This window comes from Strongylocentrotus purpuratus, unplaced genomic scaffold (assembly GCF_000002235.5).
Source record: "Strongylocentrotus purpuratus isolate Spur 01 unplaced genomic scaffold, Spur_5.0 spur5_contig_866, whole genome shotgun sequence".
NCBI lineage: Eukaryota > Metazoa > Echinodermata > Echinoidea > Camarodonta > Strongylocentrotidae > Strongylocentrotus > Strongylocentrotus purpuratus.
In genome coordinates this window covers 2240472-2253862 of record NW_022145575.1, presented here as the reverse complement: position 1 = coordinate 2253862, position 13391 = coordinate 2240472, and the positions used below count along the sequence as shown (strand labels likewise).

The 13391-nt window shown below is 35.7% G+C and overlaps 1 long non-coding RNA gene across 1 annotated transcript; it reads right to left on the bottom strand.

The window, feature by feature from the left end:
• Nucleotides 1-9942: 9942 nt before the first annotated feature.
• Nucleotides 9943-12474, bottom strand: LOC115919974. The gene is made up of 3 exons (XR_004062097.1): nt 12384-12474; nt 10647-10747; nt 9943-10083 (listed from the first exon to the last, which is right to left on the bottom strand). It is a non-coding gene; the product is annotated as an uncharacterized LOC115919974 (long non-coding RNA).
• Nucleotides 12475-13391: the final 917 nt, after the last annotated feature.

The following is a 13391-nucleotide window of genomic DNA, read 5'->3' as shown; positions in this document are numbered from 1 at the left end:
TAATGCCTCCTGCTCGGATGTTCCAATTTTAGCAAAACAATATTTGTAGTAACACCTACTTAATTATGAACTGTATATTTTTTCCTAATCAAAATACACTAGATTAGATATCAAAAATACGTTTCATGTTTTAAACATCGCTAACGAGGTGCAAAATGCTTTACCCGAATATTGGCATTTTACAAAATTATATATTATATACTGCATGTACCACTCCCCGCTCCTCCCTCCTCAACACTAATGGCCTTTGACAATACATCAATCCACATTTTCCACACCCAACTCAGGTGAGATAAATTTACATCAGCATGCCCCCGACCTTTCTGTCATGGCAGCTTATAACCCCGTTACAAATATATGGGTATCTAGCAGGAATTAATTCCTTACAAAGCTTGAGCGCTGTATTTGCAGCCGTGTTTACTGGAGCGCCATAGAATGGCATTGTGCAAAAAATGAGCGCTTGAACCAACATATACTATATCTAAAAGACGTGTCTATTTGACTGGTTATAACAGCTTTTATTGCTTTCAAACCGCAATATTGCAGACAACTTACCATCATTAACAGTCCGATGAAATACAAAATGACTCTCATTTGTTGGATATCCATTTTAGAGCTGTCCAGTTGACTCATTCTGTAAATGATCAATATCACGATTTCTTTGTTAGCTGGTTTAAGAAAACATGAATGTAAACGAAGCGTTAAGACCCTCAATAGCCTATAAAGTTAAAGGGGAGAGTCCAATACAATCAAAGATGAAATTTAGCATGATGACAGGCGAAATATATATGCTAGGCCTATACACTCAACTTACGTGGAAATTCAAATGTTAGCAAAAGTTGTAGGGCCTTCGTGAGGTCCATCAACAGGCTTAGGCCTTTAAAAAAAAGATGATACATTGCCCTTTAGGTGCCAATACATGGGTCGGTCGGTCGGAAATCTTTTTTATTTCTTCATCTTTTTTTTTTTTTTTAATTCCCTCCTTGGGCTGATATTTTTCAGTTTTGAATGCATTTTTTTCTAAAAAACAGTACCCCAAAAAAAGCCGATCGTACATTTCAAGATTTTTAGGTCTTATACATGTAATTGTAATGTATGCTATAGCTGGAAAAATATATAATGCAAGACCTCCCAGCAGGCATCTGAATCTATTTGGCTACTGCAATTTTTTCCCCTTTAGAATCAATGTAATTTTTTCCCTGTTACACATGTTCTGTTATATCTTAAAGAAGAATTTTAGATCAAATTACAGACAAAATTTATCTATTGATTTAGGGTCATTAGAGTAACACATACTTGAATTGATCGAATAACATAATTACTTCTCAATTGCACTATGATAAACAATAAACAAATAGAACAGTACAGGGAAAACATTAAACAAATATAACAAAGGAGGCAAAAAATATGCTTGTGTAGGGAACACCTAATGGTTAAAATATGAATAAATGATTCATTGAGATCAATGGGGAATAATAATAATAATAATAGGCATTTCTATAGCGCCATCTATCTAGACAATTCTATTCGGAGGCACATTTATTATTACCCTGGCTGTTGCCTAGCAGCCGTTTATATAATGTCAGCCGATCCTGAGCCTAATAGTAAACGTGGCTTCACTCATGACGTATCGTACTGTACTGTATGCTTATGTTAATGGGGGTGATGAGAAACAATTATAGTGAAAAACATTTTTCACCCAATCATTTTTTTTCAAAGAGTTTCTTTTCTTTCTTTTTTCTTTCAAACATGAGCTACGAATTAGAATGTTAAATCACCATTTTTTAAATGTCCAAAGAGTGTTTGCTAAAAGTGACATTCTACCATTCTGAAAAAATAATCACTATTCGGCCCTTTTAAATGGTGGCTTAACAGTTTAGTTTCTAGAGTGATATAGAAGAAAATGAATTGACAACAGCACTTTAATCTTCGAATCATCGTTATTTTTTTACTTATGCGATTTGATATGAGGGGGCAAAATTGTATTCAATATACTGGACGCGCTATAAGACTGAATTTCAGTAGAGCTACCTAAAAAATTCGGGGAATATACATTATATCGAGATTAACTTAGAGCTGTTCATTTTAGCTATGTTTACTCACCCAAAGTCTGTCTTGAGCTTGCACGAACAGATCACAACGATGTAGGTTTATTATTCAATTAAACGGATATACCACATGCTTTGCGGGAGATATAATGTTAAAGGTTCTGGACCGAAAACTGGCTTTTATACCAATGTCGTTGAACAAGCCGCGGAAGCAGACCCATACTGTTTGAAGACGTATTAACACTGAGGGCAGTATATAAGGCTTCTTTTCCAATATTTTGATTATACACTGTTACATGCAAGAAAACAAAATAGAATCATGTATAATCTGAGATTTTTTCTATGTTGTTCATTTATTGATGTAATTCATAAAGTGTCTTGGTTCAAAAATCTTGTTTTATATTACTTATTGTGATCATTTCTTATTATGTGAATTTCTTGTTATGTGAAATTATGAGGAAGGAACTAAAATATCATTTAAAACAAAAAAAACTGCAAAATTATTGAATAAAGGGAAAATAGTAGCTTGGCCTAATCATGGTAATAACAGGCCTACCGATGTGACTTCCCTGGGTAAATACGATCTTTAGTAGAAATGATGTTGAGCAACCGTATTAATGAGTAGTCTTTTTCGCTCTACTCTATTTTACTATACCTGTATTTATCGATCGGGTCGACTATATAATTAACTCCGTTATTAAGGATATAGGCCAATTTAATTTCATGAATTTTACGTTAATAAGCCATTGTAAAAGGATTAGGGCAAAAGTCTCTCTCGAAACAGTCACCATCTTTTAACAACAATATTTCACCTCTCAAACTTACTTAACCCACACAACTAATTTATAATCCCATAGCCTCTATTTTACAAGTAAGAGTACACTAGTAGGATTGTTCAGTATAACACGGATTTAGGATTGTTTCAAACTTACTTATAAGATGATATAAATAAAAAAAGACACAATAACACACCTTTACTTTTTTTTTTTTTTTACTTTATCAGCCGTTGTCAATCCACTGCAGGATGAAGGCCTCCAAATGCCTCTGTTCAGTGCCTGTTGGTGCCAATTTGTCTCTCCCCAGAACTGTTGCAGCTCGTCTCGCCATCTTTTTCTTTGACGTCCTCTGTTTCGCTTTCCCCCATATGGTGTCCAGTGAGTGATTGCTGAGCTCCAGCGATTATCATTTCTACGGCTGATGTGGCCCGCCCAATTCCATTTCGTTCTCTTCACTGTTTCAAGGATGTCCTGGACTTTTGTCTGTTCCCTGATCCATTTGTTCGTTTTTCTGTCTTTGTATGTGATGCTTAGAATACTTCTTTCCATGTTGTGTTGAGAGGCTGTTAGCTTTCTTTACATTTTTGATGTTAGTGTCCATGTTTCTGCAGCGTATGAGATTGCTGGGATGATGCACTGGTTATATACTTTCTTTTTCAGGCATAATGGAAGTTTGCCTTTCATGATGTCGCTGTATCTGCCGAAGGCTTGCCATCCAGCTTTGATTCTTCTTCTTATTTCGTTATCTTGATTTTTGTCTTGGAGGGAGAAACGTTGTCCTAAGTAAATATACCCCTCTACTTGCTCCATTTTGGTACCGTTCACTTGGATTTTGTTTTGGATCTTTGGCTGATCCTGCCATGACTTTAGTCTTCTTCATGTTCATTTTGAGGCCTGTTAGTCGGCTTTCATCGTCCAGTTCTTGCAGCATTATTTCGAGGTCGTTTAAGTTGTGAGATGTGATGACTATATCGTCTGCAAATCTTAAGTGACTCATGTTTTCCCCGTTTATGTTGATTCCCTTTGATGACCAGTCTAATGTTTTGAAGATGCTCTCTAGGCAATTAAGCAGTGAAGAATTTTGGTGAGCCGGTGTCTCCCTGTCTAACTCCCTTTCTTATCATGATTTTGTTGCTGGCCTTGTACATTCTGACAGTGTTGTAGCAGTCTGAATAAATGTCTTTAAGAATTTTGATGTATGCATTGTTGATTCCTTGGTCTTGAAGTGCCTTCAGTACTGCATAGGTTTCTACGGAATCAAATGCCTTTTCGTAGTCTACGAATGCTACGCATAGAGGGATGTTGAACTCTTGGCATTTTTCTTTCAGTTGATTAATGGTGTGGATGTGGTCCATAGTTGAAAAACCCCTTCTGAAGCCTGTCTGCTCCCTTGGTTGGTTGTTATCAAGGATTTTCTCTAGCCGGTTGGTGATGATTTGTGTGTACAGCTTATACAGGTTTGAGAGGAGGCTGATGGGTCTGTAGTTCTTTAGGTCTCGCCTTTTTGTGCAGAATTATCATTGTGGCTTCTTTCCATTGATGTGGTATCCTCCTTGTTTGCATATACATGCATTGTAAAGTTTGGCTAGTTCCTTAGTAATTGTGTCTCCTCCTTCTTTGATTGTGTCTATAAGTATGTTGTCTGGGCCTGATGACTTCCCTCTCTTCATTTGATTTATTGCATGTTGAACCTCCCAATCAGTTACAACTGGGATCTCTTCTTGTGGTTCTCCTGGATCTTCTGTCTCTTTATTGCTATTGTATAGTTGTTCATAAAACTCTTCAATTCTTTGAAGTATCTGGTCCTGATCTGTGATTTCTTGTCCATTGCTGTCGAGGAGGCTTGTGATTTTCTGTTTTCCATGTGCTAGTTTCTTGTAAGTTTTCTTCAGGCTTCTGTTTTCCTCAATTGTGGATTTGATCATTGTTGTGTTGTAACTACGGATGTCTTCACGTAGCTTTTTCCTTACTGTTTTGCAGGTTTCTACGTATTCAACATTGTGGTGGCCTATGCCTTCTGCTTTCATGTTCCTTCTTTTTTCCATGAATTTTCTGGTAGAATCTGATATCTTGTTTTCACGGGTTTTTGGTTTTTTTCCTGCGATCTTTATGGCGGTTTCTTGGGTTTTTTTCCACTAGCAGATCAGTCCATGTTTCAAGAGATCTGTTTCCTTCTTCGTCTGTGCATTTGTCCGTCAGGAGTTGAAATTGGTTTTTCAACTCCAGTTGAAATTCTGTTCTCTTCTCTTTTAGTTTCTCTAGGTTGATGCTACTTTGTTTTGGTTTTAGGAGTTTTTGCCTCTCTAGTCGGGTGTTGATCTTCATCTTGCCCATTACCATCCTGTGGTCACTTCCCACGTTCACCTTATTTATTGTTTTCACGTCTTGGATGATGTGAGGATTATCAGTTAATATGAAGTCAATTTCATTCTTTGTGTTTCCGCCTGGGCTTTTCCATGTCCATTTCCTGGATGCTCCTTTTTTTAAAGAAAGTGTTCATTATTTTCATTTTGTTGCTAATGGAAAATTCAAGAAGTCGGTCACCCCTGTCGTTTCTTTGTCCACTTCCGGAGGGGCCGATTGGGCTTTCTTCTCCTTCCTCTCTTTTCCCGACCTTGGCATTAAAGTCACCCATGACTATTGTAAACTGTGTTTTACTGCCTTTCATCACGTCCGTTATTTCATCGTAGAGTTTCTCTACCTCTTCATCGTCGTGTGTTGAAGTTGGAGCATAGACTGATTGATTTTTATTGTTATTTGTGCCAGACGTTCATTTATTCCTTTTATTTCAGAAATGTTACCGGCGATGCTTTTGTGTACCAGGAATCCTACTCCTGCTTCACTCTTATTCTTCTTTCCTATATGGTAGAAATGGTGCCCGCTTTTCAGTACTGTGAGTTCTTCTCCTCGTCTGCGGACTTCACCCAGTCCGACAATATCCCACTTTATTCCTTGTAGTTCTTCCTCGAGTTCCAGTAGTCTCTCTTCTTGAAGTAGTGATCTTACGTTATAGGTTGCAATGTTCAGTTTCCATTGGTGGCCTGTCCGAACCCAGGGATTCTTAGCACCCCCTGCTCCTTGCTTTATCGGGCCGCCACCTTGGTCCGGAACAAATGAGCTGCTGGGGACTGGGGGCCTTTGCTTATTTGTGTCTGTCATGCTGGTTTGTGTGGGCCTACCCATCCACGCTGGCCCAGTGCGGGTTGAATGGGGGATTTTACATCAGAGCTCCGACTCTTAGGTTGATGGCCTTACTGGGCTACGAAGTCAACCTCTCCGCCTATTTTCCCATAGGTGGGGCTATTTAACCCATAGATGGAGCTTGGTTAATGGGCGCCAGGGCATGTCCACACACCGGTGGGCCTGCACGCCGCATCTCTGGGGCCCAAGGCTACTCCGAGATCCCTTACAGTTTTGCCTGGGACCGTGAGGTACCCAGTTACCGTGTGTTGCCGCGAGGAGGCACTGTAAGAGTCTTGATGGAGGAGAGGCTATGTACTGGCAGGGGGAGGCTTACGCACTCGGCTCCCTTTTTCACCTTGCGGTTAGCCAGCGGCAGCAGCTGAAAGCAGAAATTGCAAGCACTATGCTAAAACTACACTATGCTAATCTATTTCTACACACTACTGCACTAGACGCTCCACTACATCCTGTGTCTACTGACACTAACACACTAATACACCTTTAGTTTGCACTGATTTCCTTTTATGAATATAAAACATTTCCAGTCTTTACTTTTATCAATACCTTCTAGGGTATATTAATTGTTTGAATATACCTGTTTTATAATCGATACATGATATAAATTATTAGAAAAAAAGGGCTTATAATTGTTGTTTTTTATTTTGTAACTTCCTCTTTTCATTTCCTAGGAAGCCTAATTTTGGCCGATCAATGTATACATAAACAGATAAATACGTACATAAACAGAAATCTCTTTTTTTTTTTTAAAGGGCATATCAATGTTTTTGATACAAGGGACTATTATTAATATATACAAAAGCGATGACGGAACAAATTATAGGTCTTTCCGTAGAGCAGAGATCAACTTCAATATAATTTTGGACATTTTTATATATTTCACTTCGGGTACACCTAATAACAATTGTGGGAATAACGAAGCCTCTGAATGAGCTTCAATGAGCTTCAACCTGAAATGTACTCAGTGTATATGGTTAGTGGTGACGTATGTACTCCAGGCCCCATCGTAGGCAAAAGGGGGGAAAAGGGAAACAAAAATGGGGAAATGAAGGAGAGGGGACTGATGGATCGTGGATGGAAGACGATACTAACACCTCCCACACGGGGCCAGGTAAAAGTAGCAGAGGTAAAAATGCGGAATTTTTTACCTTTGGCATTTCTACCTCTTATATTTATACTTGTGGCATTTTTACCTGTAACATTATTACTTCTGGCAGTAGCTCCCTTTAACATTTCAATATCTGACATGTTTATCTCTAAAACTTTTACTTCTGGTGTTTTTACCTCTGACATTTTTACATCGAACCTTCCCACACATTCTTCATTTTCTTTCTATTTGTCAATATAAATGCCATGCATCGTACAAGACTGCGAGCCCTCCACCCCCCCCCCCCCCTTCCTCAATCATAATTTCTGATTATGTGAAACAAACATTGGATACTTCAAAGTACTCACACCCACTCCAATTTTGTTGCGTTGTAAAATATCTTTATGTACACTCCCGAATGTTGTGGTCTGTATCCATTAAGTGCTGAGCTGTATATATATTTATATAACACGTGGAATATTTTCACAGTAGATACATTATGTACAAAGAAAATTGTGCAAAAAAGAGAAGAATAGAGAATATCAAAACAGTAGAGCCATACGGTGACATTTTACTGTCTAAACAATATTGACATAACCTTAGCACAGTTACTGTGAACTAGATATTAGAACATACCCTTTACATTTATAATCAACACAAACATACACGCCCGCATACACACACGCACACACACGCGCGCGCAGACACACACACATACGCACAGGCCAAGATAATAGTATACCCTGATGCCGATGAAGTTGTAATTGTGACATTATTTTTGTTTTCTTGACAGATAAAGCTTGTTTATATTCTCATAACTTTTTTGATGAATCTCTATGACCCTTTAGATTGGAAAATATAGTTCGAAAAAGACATAAACTTAATCGTTCAAAAATAGATAAAATGTAACAATTATTTTATGAAAATAGGTAAGCAAATAATATTCCAATTTTGGGGGAATAGAGCACGTACCTATGGGGTCAGGCCAGCTCAACAATCGATCAGACATAGTATTGCGAGGCTATTTGGTTTTAATGAAGGGTTAAAGTATACTATAAAAGGAATAGTTATTATATTATAATACTGCATCGCAGCCAGGGGCTGAATTGTACAATAATTTTACAAAAGTATCTACATAATAAGAAATACATTAAAGGTATTACAAAGTTTTGGTATGGGGTCATGAATTTGGTTCAAATGAACATATTGGAAGCATATACTATCCTACAATATTCAGAGATCGTTGTCGCGGTTGAAATCGAGTCTAAAGTTATGAAATTGTAAATAACTAAAGTTTTATGTTGTATAGCTACCTCTCAAGGTCAATATATTAATTAAGCTATAAATAATGTTTATTGACTAAAATCGACCGATTAGCTATTCCGGTTTGGAAATTATATATCACAACTACATATTCTAAAATTTTCATGGTCGCAGTTACCATTGTATGGCCGTAGGCGCTATTAGAAATTCATCAAAATTTACCGGGAGCACCGTTAAATTTTTATATTCAATTTTTCTCGAAAACAGAAATGTTTTAGGGGCTTAATTTTATAGTGCTTATAATACATCCACATGGGCATCCAAATATATCAAAATTGTAAAGAATCACCATCCACCCAATTCAAAATTCCCCCAAACTTTGTATTACCTTTAAGCAGGAACATACAAATACGAGTAAACAATCTTTATGCGACTGGAAATTACTCAAAATTGTGATAATTGTGTGTCTACTAGTGAAAGAGAAGTATATGTTTTTAAAGGTAAAGACCAGTATTGGAAACGCCCCAATTTCAAAAAATGAAATGGAAGCTCTCATTACCAATCATGTGAAAGAATATGTTTTGACTAATACATGATGATAACAAATTTGCCGGGAAACTGCCTACTAATTCGTATATTTGGTAAATTTGTTTCTCTCATGGTCTGTGAGAGATATAGGGTAGTCCCATATACATCTTTCTGTGTATAGTGCTTGTAACTTTACGAAGACTGGGCCAAATTTCTTATCATTTTGATGATTCAAGAACCTTGCAGATGCTAGATGCTGGATGATCAACCTTTTCTGATCGATTCCACAACGTTTCTTTCACAATGCAATCGCATGACCATAACTGGTCTTTACCTTTAATGTATAGATGAAGGTTTCGAAATAGTATTGTGTGATGTAAATGATACCTAAAAGGGAAGAGTGAGCCATATTAAAGTAAGCTCCATGTTTTGAAAAGGCAGGTGAAGGGGAGAGGGTGAGAAAGAGGACTAAGAGTGCAAAAGATGGAAAGAAGAGGAGAATAGTGGAGAGAGATAAATATGGATTGACAGACGGAGGGGAGAAGGGAAACAAAGGAAAATATAGAGAGAGAGAGAGAGAGAGAGAGAGAGAGAGAGAGAGAGAGAAGAGAGAGAGAGGGGTGATGAAAAGAAAGAAGAAAGGGGGTAGGAGGTCATCCACATATACAATACTATGAAATAACACAAAGATTGGCAAACGTTGCAAGGTAATTAGAAATAAATTTCACACAGTAAAAACAAAAGATTTGCTGTTGAATGTATGAGATCAGTTGTTATACTAGGGCCTCTTGATATTCACAAATTTCATGTTTTCTAAAATAGCTGCACATCCAGACATTGTCAATTAAACTTCTTTAACTATTTTACAAATTCTACTTATTGATATTAAAAAAAAAGGAAAATCTTTCAAAATGACGTAAACTCAACGCAAAATATTTTTTTAAAGTATTTGCGATAGCCTAATTCCGCACTCTTGGCTAAATCTAACACAAGTTAGTCCTTTTAATTTCCCTACAACGTCCCTATATAGTCCAATTAGTTGGCTCGGTTCCAGTCATCATACAGCGAAAAAGGTGAAGATGCATTGTAGTACCGCTGTATATCCGACCTAGGCTTAATCTCACATGTCCAGTGTAGACACAAACAATCCTTCATCTAAGTCATTGAGAGACAGGTAAATCTGTGAAATTCAAAATGATAATACTATTAATATGAAAATGATAATAATAACAATTGCAATGTTACACCATATCACAGGCACTGATAGCACGTAGGACCATGTATCTCAGACTAAACATTAAACGATGCCTATAAAACTAAAGTAGTATTTTGGCCCTGGCTTTAGATCTGAAAGCATTTCTTCCCGGCATCATTCTGACGCTCACATTGCAATTTTAATGTTGACAAATAAAAAAGGAATTGTCAATATGAGACGTTTATTGCCTCCTTCTTAATTCTATGGAAAAATTGAAAATAAGAAAAATTATGATTATATATGAATACAAAAAAACTTAAATATACATGAAAAGGCATCGGAAGGATATGGGAGATAAATAAATTAAAAAACATAGATAACCATTAAAAAAGGAAAAGAAGTTTCAAGATCATTATTAAGTCAGGGTTTTTCATGATACCTGTTCAACTGAGGTTAATATACCGACGGGATTATATAAATAAATATAACATGGGGAAAAAAAATTCTGCATTGGACATATAAAAAGAATGCAGTTGAGTTCATCTTACGTGATTCTTTTTCTAGAATCCTCTCCAAACTCGTGAGGGTCTGATCAAAGTTACTCCGATTCGTAGGTTCCTTCTCCCAACAACCAGACATGACCGTATACCTGAAAGATAAGAAGAAGTTGATACTTATCTAAAAGAAGTGCTAAACGTTTTATTTTCAGGTTCCCATATAGAGTCAAAGGAGAGATTTTTCGTGTAACTTACCTTAGATATATATCGGTGGGAAATATAATCCGCATCTGATGATCAACATCATCATTAAATCTATCCATTATTATATATATATATAACAATCATCGTCATGTACATGTATGTCAAGTCTTGATATGGTAGACATTGAATCGAAAATAAATTCTTTGTACTTATCTTTGATGAGCAAATTATTGGATGAACAAATTTTGCAGATGAAAATCATTACTAAATATTTGATCGAAATGATAGGAAATTTTCCAGATATCTTTAGATATTTAAATATTTAGAAAAATATGAATATGTTAAGTAAACAAAATAGACTGCCAGAGTTTTATCAAAATCTTCGTAATGCATGGTACAATTTTTAATATCGAGGTTTGGTTGAGTTAATAGAAATAAAAGAGGAGATATCATGGAAAAATAGTCATATCACCATGGGTGTCGATCCGTAACTGATACCTATTCATCAGGGGGATGATCTATTCATTCATCCCCCCCCCCCTGATGAATAGGTATTACGTAAGGATCGACACCCATGCATATCACATCAACAATTCGACATTATTGTTCTCAATGTGGTACGTAACATGAATGTGTAAAGTGAAGCACGTGATTATAAATGTAAGTTGGAAAGATTCGATTCTGTTGAATAGTAAAGTTGGTATTCATCAATTATTATTTTAGTTCGAATACGCGAAATTTAAGAAATGTTTTCCAAGCCATAAGTTAAATGTATACTGAAATTGGATATGAGTAGCTACACGAGATTCGTTAAACTACAGTATTCAGTTTGAAGGCGAAACATTATTACTTATCCCTCCTGAAAAAAAACTTAAAAAACCTATTGTAACACGTCACTGGGTAAATTATTTGAATATACCTTTTTCATTTACTTGGCAGAAAGTCTTAAATTGTCAATTTCAACAAAAATAATATATCAAGTTTTTTTTAAGTATTGCTTTATATCTTTCCATCAAATCATAATCTATGCACATGGCGTATAATGGACAATGACCAGTTTGATGTATGTAAAGAAACATAAACCAATTTTATTATTTTTTTTAAATATAATAAGGTTCGAGTTTTTTGGAAAAAAATGGAAAGTTGTTTAATAATCACTTTCATGAGAAAATAGATATTATAACAAAATTAAAAATTATATTGAAGAAAAGGGAAACATGATAAACTTCATGTTAAATTTAGGCCATTACGTAATAAACATAATATATATCAACATTCTCTATGATGGTAAAGAGTATAATAGTAATATTAACATTCTGTTTCTTTATTCATTAAAAAAAAATGCAATATCATATAGCAAATAAGCAAAGCGTTTTATTGACGAAATACAATGAAATTATTCAAGAAATAGTAAGGTTATAACCATTCATTCATTCATTTCCCTTTGTTATTTATCTTGTGTTTAAAATGTAAATTTATGTAAATATATATGATGATCAGTATGTGATGATCAGTATAGTCTCCAGTTATCCATTTAAGCCTAAAAGCCTAGACAAAGTAAAGCCTAAAAACATGATACTTTACACTTCTTGTGCACAATGACGAGGGCGTGGCATCTGGTAACCATTGTCAACCTCCGTTTGAACAGCGTCAAAGGTCATATTAGGGTACGGCCTCGCACCTTAAATAATCAAAAAAAATAACAAGTAAAACATTTAATCCAATATATGAATATGGGGCATCTGGAGGTCTTGGGAGGAATTAGATTTAACCACATATATAATTTTCTATCAAACTTTGATAGTACACGCAGAACTAGTGGGAAAACGTTAGACCTAATGTTATTAACATCTGTGACATGTATTGTGATAGGAACAATACAATGAATCTAAAATCGCACTTATTATCGGTGGGTCTTATAAAATGTAGAAAAGGTAACTTGCATTCTCTGTCCTTAACGTACGCCAAACAAATATCAATAATTTTCTATTTGATTACTAAATTCCAATGATATATGTTACTTTAGTTACTAACATCATATGAACCACTTAAAGTGAAGGAAACGTTGTATAGTGGTTCATTCTTTTGACTTTCATTTCAAGGGTTTCGAATTCCAGCCTGGCACTAACGTCCTTCGGTAAGACGTAAATCCATAGTTGCCACTCTCTACCCATTCCACCCACCTGGCTATTATATTGCTAGGGTAATATTAATGAAAAGGCCATGAGGATGAACAGCTGTACAACTGATAAGGCTTCCTATGGTTACCAAATATTATCACTATTATTATTATCATTATTATTATTATTATTATTTATCATCAATTTAATCTTTATTATATGATAATATCAGGGTCTTTAGGATGGAACGAAAAATTTGTTGTGATATTATTTTTCTTTTTTTACCCAATGTCACAATTTCCCACAAGACGATACCAAAAGACCAGATATCTCCATTTATCATCAATTTAATCTGTATTATATGATAATATCAGGGTCTTTAGGATGAAACGAAAAATTTGTTGTGATATTATTTTTCTTTTTTTACCCAATGTTACAATTTCCCACAAGACGATACCAAAAGACCAGATAT